At 39.6% G+C, this 6,654-nt stretch overlaps 1 protein-coding gene across 2 annotated transcripts in view; it reads left to right on the top strand.

The window, feature by feature from the left end:
* Positions 1-6,654, top strand: part of FSIP1 (fibrous sheath interacting protein 1) — a 199,896-nt gene that overhangs the window by 35,304 nt on the left and 157,938 nt on the right. The window lies entirely within an intron of this gene.

The following is a 6,654-nucleotide window of genomic DNA, read 5'->3' as shown; positions in this document are numbered from 1 at the left end:
ATTCTACATTCCATCCTGGGATTCTATGACATCTAATAAGAATTCTAATTCTAATTCACATTCTAATAATACTTTGAAAACTTTCATGCCTTAAGATTCACTCTTTGTGCTGTGAAGTTATAGGTTGTCAAACGTGCAGTGTCATGTAACCAGTATTAGACGATCGTGCAGAATAGTTTTACCCCTGTGAAAAATCCCCGGTGTGACTTCCCATTCAACTCTCCCTCCTGCCCCTGCACCCCTAGCCATTCTGGTCTTTTCACTGCCTCTGTAGTTTGCCTTTTCCAGAATGGTATGTAATTAGAATCATACAGCATGTAGCCTTTTCAGATTGGGTTCTTTCTCTTAGCACTCTGCATTTAAGATTCATCTGATGTCTTTTTGTGGCTTGAGAGCTGCTTACTTTCTTTGTCCCTGAATAGTATTTCATTTTATGGATGTACCACAGTTTGTTTATACCTTCACCTATTGAAAGGTGTCTTGATTGCTTCCAGTTTTCGGTGATTATGAATAAAACTGCTTTACACATGGTATGCAGGTATTTTTGTGGACATAAAATTTCCGTTTAGGTAAATATCTAGGAGCAGGATTGTTGAAACATATAGTAACACTGTTTAACTTTGAAAGACACTGCCTGTCTTTCAAGTTAGCTGTACAGTTTTATATTCCTATCTGCAAACAGTGAGAGTTCCTGTTGCTTTGCATCCTTGGCAGTAATCGGTATTGTTTTTTGTATGTTAGCCAATCTAACAGGTAGATAGTAGTATCTTATTGTTGTTTTAATTTGCATTTCCCTAATGACAAATGATGGTATCTTTCCAGATGCTTATTTGCTATTTGTGTATTTTTTTTTTTAATTAACGTTTATTTATTTTTGAGACAGAGAGAGATAGAGCATGAACGGGGGAGGGGCAGAGAGAGAGGGAGACACAGAATCGGAAACAGGCTCCAGGCTCTGAGCCATCAGCCCAGAGCCCGATGCGGGGCTCGAACTCACAGACCGTGAGAACGTGACCTGAGCTGAAGTCGGACGCTTACCCGACTGAGCCACCCAGGTGCCCCTGTGTATTTTCTTTACTGAGTTGTCTGTTCAGATATTTTGCCCATTTAAAAAATTGGATTATTGTGGGGCTCCTGGGTGACTCAGTCCATTAAGTGTCGACTTCGGCTCAGGTCATGATCTCATGGTTCGTGAGTTCGAGCCCCATGTCGGGCTCTGTGCTGACAGCTCAGAGCCTGGAGCCCGCTTCAGATTCTGTGTTTCCCTCTCTTTCTGCCCCTCCCCTGCTTGTGTGCTGTCTCTGTCTCTCAATAATAAATAACTGTTAAAAAAGTTGAAAAAATGGGATTATTGTTTTCTTCTTTTTAAGTGCTTTGTGTGTTTTGGATATGTGTTTTGTAAATAATTTCTTCAAGCCTGTGGCTAGTTGTTTTGTTCTCTTTACAGTGTCTTTGGTAGAGCAGAAGTTTTTAATTTTAATGAAGTTGAATATATCAATTTTGTTCTTTCATGTATCATACTTTTGGTGTTATATATGAAAACATATCCCCAAACCCAAGATCACATGGCTTTTTCTCCTATATTTTCTTTTAGAAGTTTTGTAGTTGTGTATTTTACATTTGGGTTTGTAATTCAATTGAGTTAGTATTTGTGAAAAGTGTAAGATGTCTAGAGTTGGTCTGGTCTTGTCTGGCCTTCTCTGTCTTCTCTTCTCTTCTCTTCTCTTCTCTTCTCGTCTCGTCTCGTCTCGTCTCGTCTCGTCTCGTCCCTTCCCTTCCCTTCCCTTCCCTTCCCTTCCCTTCCCTTTGTTTTTGTTGTGTTCTTTTCTTTTCTTTTCTCTTTTCTTTCCTGTTCACATGGACATCTAGTTAGTTATTACAGCACCATGTTAAAGAGATCATCCTCTCTCCATTGAATTGCCTTTGCTCTTGCGTTAACGATCAATTGACTATATTTTTGTGGGTCTATTTCTGAACTCTCTCTTCTGTTTCAGTGATCTGCGTGTTTATTCTTTCATCAAAATATGTCATCTTCATTACAATTAGTGTTTTTTCTCTTTTTAAAATTACACTTGTAGATTTTTCTACCTTCAGGAGCCAGCTTTGAATTTCTTTGCTAATTCTGGCTCATTTCTTTCTTCTTTTTTTGACCTTGCTATTGTTTTCTCTAGCTTCTTTAGTCAAGTTAGTTAAGCTCATTTTATTTTGCCTTAAAATCTGCATATCAGTCTGCTAGGGCTGCCATAGAAAGATTCCACAGGTTGGGTGGCTTCAAAACAGCAGAAACTTATTTGCTCACAGCTCTGGAGGTTAGAAGTCAAAGACCAAGATACTGGAAAATTCATTTTGTGGTGCGGTCGCTCCTCCCAGCCTGCTGATGGCCACCTTCTCACTGTGTCCTCATGGCCTTCTCTCTGTGCTCCAGAGAAGTGGCGGAAGTGGTAAAGGTTATCTCTGCTGTCTTTTCCTGTTCTTGGAAGGCCATAAATTCTATTGGATTAGGGCCCCATCCAGTGACTTCAGTTAGCTTTTATTACCTCCTTAACAGCCCTGTTAAGTACAGTCACACTGAGGGTTAGGGCTTCAGCCTACAGATTTTGAAGGGATACAATTCAGTCTGTAGCAATATGATAAAAGCATCACTGCTATGAATTTATTTCTGAAAATAGCTTTACCTCCCAAGTGCATTCTTTATGGTGTTCTCACTATTCTCTATTGTTATTGTGTTCTTGTTTCCTTATTGATCTAATAGTTCAGTGGAAAATGATGGTGCCTTTCCCTTGTTCTCTAGAATTTTTTATAAGCCCTATATTTTAAAAGCTAATATAGCAACGTATAATATTACGGTCATTGCTTTGATATTTTGAATTTATTGAAATGATAGTCTAATAGAATAGTTCTCAATTGTAAGGGACATTTGGGTATGTGCAGTTTTGGTTGGCATAATGACGTGCAATGGGGGAGGGCTTCATCTAATTCACAGGGGTAAGTGAGAATTTCTAGATCTCCATACCATAGGCCAGCCATGAGGAAGTGTGTGTGTGTGTGTGTGTGTGTGTGTGTGTGTGTGTGTGAGAGAGAGAGAGAGAGAGAGAGAGAGAGAGGGAAGGGGGGGGGAGGGGGGGGAGAGAGAGAGAGAGACAGAGAGAGAGAGAGAGAGAGAGAGAGAGAGAGAAAATGAATTTCAGGCCCTGTCTCTCTCTAAACGTGGCACACTGCCTTTGCTGCTTTGCAGCTGTCACGTGTAAATGTGGAGCACTGTGTGTGGAGTCTTCTTTCAGAGTTCCAAGTGTGCAGTGAGGCACCTGGCTTTCCTTGTTTTCTTTGGGTGTGTGTGGGGAGGTGTCTCAATCCAACTTCAGGATTTCACCCACCTCCAAGGGAATGTGTACCAGGAAGCAGCTTCACACTTGTGTCACTTGTATCTACTCTAACCTCATTTCCTCCGATGCTCTTCTGGGTCCTTCTGCACCGTGTGGGATGGGCTTTGATTTCTTCCTTAGGAGGCAGGAAACAACTTAAAATCACATCCTGCGATCTTTCTCTTGTAAGGCTCTTATTTAAAATGTGCTCAGTCCCTCACACTCTGGCTCTTGATCTCTGAAGGGAGATTCCCCCAACTCCCCCTGAATAAATGTTTCTAGTGAAGAGAGGAATTATTAAAAATTTCCTATTAAATTTAATTTTGATATAATTTCAGACGTCAAGTCTCAAGAAAAGTACAAAGAGTTTTCAAGACCCTTTATCCAGATTCTCCAAGTGTTAACATTTACCACATCCTCCTCTGTCTCTGTCTGTCTCTGTCTCTCTCTGTATAGATTTGTCTCTCTCTTCACACGAGGACATATGTGTTCACACACACATGCACATATCAGGTAATTAATGTTGATTCAATACTATTATTCAATCTACAGGCCTTATTCATATTTTGCCAAGTGTCCCGCTAAAATCCTTTGTAACAAAATAATTTAGTTGTCATGTCTCTTTGGTCATTCTTTGTGTTTTACGGCATTGGCGTTTTTGAAGACCATAGGCTTGATATTTTGTAGGTTGTTCCCCAGTCTGGGTTTGTTTACATTTCCACAAGCTTAGGTTCATGTTATACATTTTGGGCAGGAATCCCACTGTGTCCTCCAGGGATCCTAGCAGAAAGTACATGATGTCGATTGTCCCATCACTGTAAGGTTAACCTTGATCACTTGGTTGAAGTGGTGTCTTCCAGGTTTCTCCACTGTAAAGTTAGTATTTTTCCTTTTTTACTGAGTAAGTTCTCTCGTGGAGATATACTCTGAAGCTATTCTGTCATTCTTCAAAGTTTCACCTGCTGCTTTTATCATCTACTGGTGATTCTTATCTGAATCTAGTATTATTATGATGGTTACCCAATGGCTCTTTTCTTGTCTCTTCTTTTTAAAGTTTATTTATTTTGGGAGAGAGAGCGAGTGCACACATGCATGAGCAGGGGAGGAGAAGAGAGAGAGGAAGAGAGGGAATCCTAAGCATGCTCTGAACTGTCAGTGCACGACTTGGGGTTCTATCCCATGTACCGTGAGATCATGATCTGAACCAAAATCAAGAGTCCGACACTTAACCGACTCAGCCACCCAGGCACCACCCCCCACCCCCAATGGCTGTTTTCTAGTTCTGACATTTCCTTTATAGTAATCAGTTGTTTCCTTACTGTAAGGAAGAGCTTTCTAAAGGAGGAATTTGGAAATTCAGAAGATGCTTTTTGTTTTTTTCTCTTGAGGAGTTAAGCTTCTGCAATTGAATACCAGACTTCCAAAACTGTTGTCTTTTAAACTCAAAGCTGAGCTATCAGGCCTTTGTTCTAGGCTGTACTTACTTTCTCTCTGAGGTACTGAATATACAGAATACCGCTGAGAATATGGGTAAAGAGCCACAGAGTCACAAGAATAATTTTAGCCTCGGAAAAGGCCTTAGTTTAAAAATCTCCAAATATCACTTTGCTGTAATAGTTTTTAGTATTGCAAGATTTCATATTTTTGCATCTTTATACATGCTTCAGTGTAAAAGTGAGTGAAACTCCTATTAAGAAGGAATTATGGGATGAAAAATAAATATACTACCACTTGACAAGAACTTTAAACCTTTTTGTCTCTTCCACAAAAGTAGCTTATCCCTCTTCCACTCAAGGCTTATACCACTGATTTGCTAGATTAACTCCTCTTCAAAGATTGTGTGGGATTAAAGTTGGAATGACAATTCCAACAATGCTACATTATTATGAATTCCAAATTAGGGAACTGGAATTGATACATTTCTTTTTACTATCAGAAGTTGTATGTTTTGAATTTGGTGATATTTGTATGTTGGGGTGAATGTATCTTCTGTGTACTTCCTTTGCCTGTATCATCTCAAAGAGGTGCTTGAATCAAGTTTGCTTTAAAGATAGGTGGTGGGGGCGCCTGGGTGGCGCAGTCGGTTAAGCGTCCGACTTCAGCCAGGTCACGATCTCGCGGTCCGTGAGTTCAAGCCCCGCGTCGGGCTCTGGGCTGATGGCTCAGAGCCTGGAACCTGTTTCCGATTCTGTGTCTCCCTCTCTCTCTGCCCCTCCCCCGCTCATGCTGTGTCTCTCTCTGTCCCCAAAATAAATAAATGTTGAAAAAAAAAATTAAAAAAAAAATAAAGATAGGTGGTGGATCCTGTAACATCTTTAAGATTCATCATGTTTCGGAAGCAAAAATATTTCTTTGCCACAACCTGGCAGTTTCTCACGTTAAGACATAGAAAGAGACTTAAAAAAAATAGGATACTTATTTATGTTAGCAGTTTCTTACAAATATCTAATGTCTCAATTAGCTAAATAGGAGAAAATAAAATAAATTACATTGAAACAAGAGTTGAAAAACACAATTTCCTAATTTCTTTATGGGTGTAAGCCCAAGAGTGTAAATCCTAAAAGGAAGAAACCTAACTGCTAAGAGTCTTCCGGTTTTCTCTTTCAAACACATGCTTTTATCTTTTTTTTTCTTTTTTTAATTTAATTTTTTATTTTTTAAAATTTACATCCAAATTAGTTAGTATATAGTGCAACAGTGATTTCAGGAGTAGATTCCTTAGTGCCCCTTACCCATTTAGCCCATCCCCCCTCCCACACCCTCTCCAGTAACCCTCTGTTTGTTCTCCATATTTATGAGTCTCCTCTGTTTTGTCCCCCTCCCTGTTTTTATATGATTTTTGTTTCCCTTCCCTTACGTTCATCTGTTTTGTCTCTTAAAGTCCTCATATGAGTGAAGTCATATGATATTTGTCTTTCTCTGACCAATTTCACTTAGCATAATACCTTCAGGTTCCATCCACATAGTTGCGAATGGCAAGATTTCATTCTTTTTGATTGCCGAGTAATACTCCATTGTATATATATACCACATCTTCTTTATCCATTCATCCATCGATGGACATTTGGGCTCTTTCCATACTTTGGCTATTGTTGATAGTGCTGCTATCAACATGGGGGTGCATGTGTCCCTTCGAAACAGCACACCTGTATCCCATGGATAAATGCCTAGTAGTGCAGTTGCTGGGTTGAAGCATAGTTATATTTTTTAGTTTTTTGAGGAAACTTCATACTGTTTTCCAAAGTGGCTGTACCAGTTTGCATTCCCAACACAATGCTTTTATCTTGATGAC

Source organism: Puma concolor, chromosome B3 (genome assembly GCF_028749965.1).
Source record: "Puma concolor isolate L17-30 chromosome B3, mPumCon1.1.hap2, whole genome shotgun sequence".
NCBI classification, from domain to species: domain Eukaryota; kingdom Metazoa; phylum Chordata; class Mammalia; order Carnivora; family Felidae; genus Puma; species Puma concolor.
Note: the sequence above shows the minus strand (reverse complement) of the source record. Positions and strands in the feature narration are given on the sequence as shown.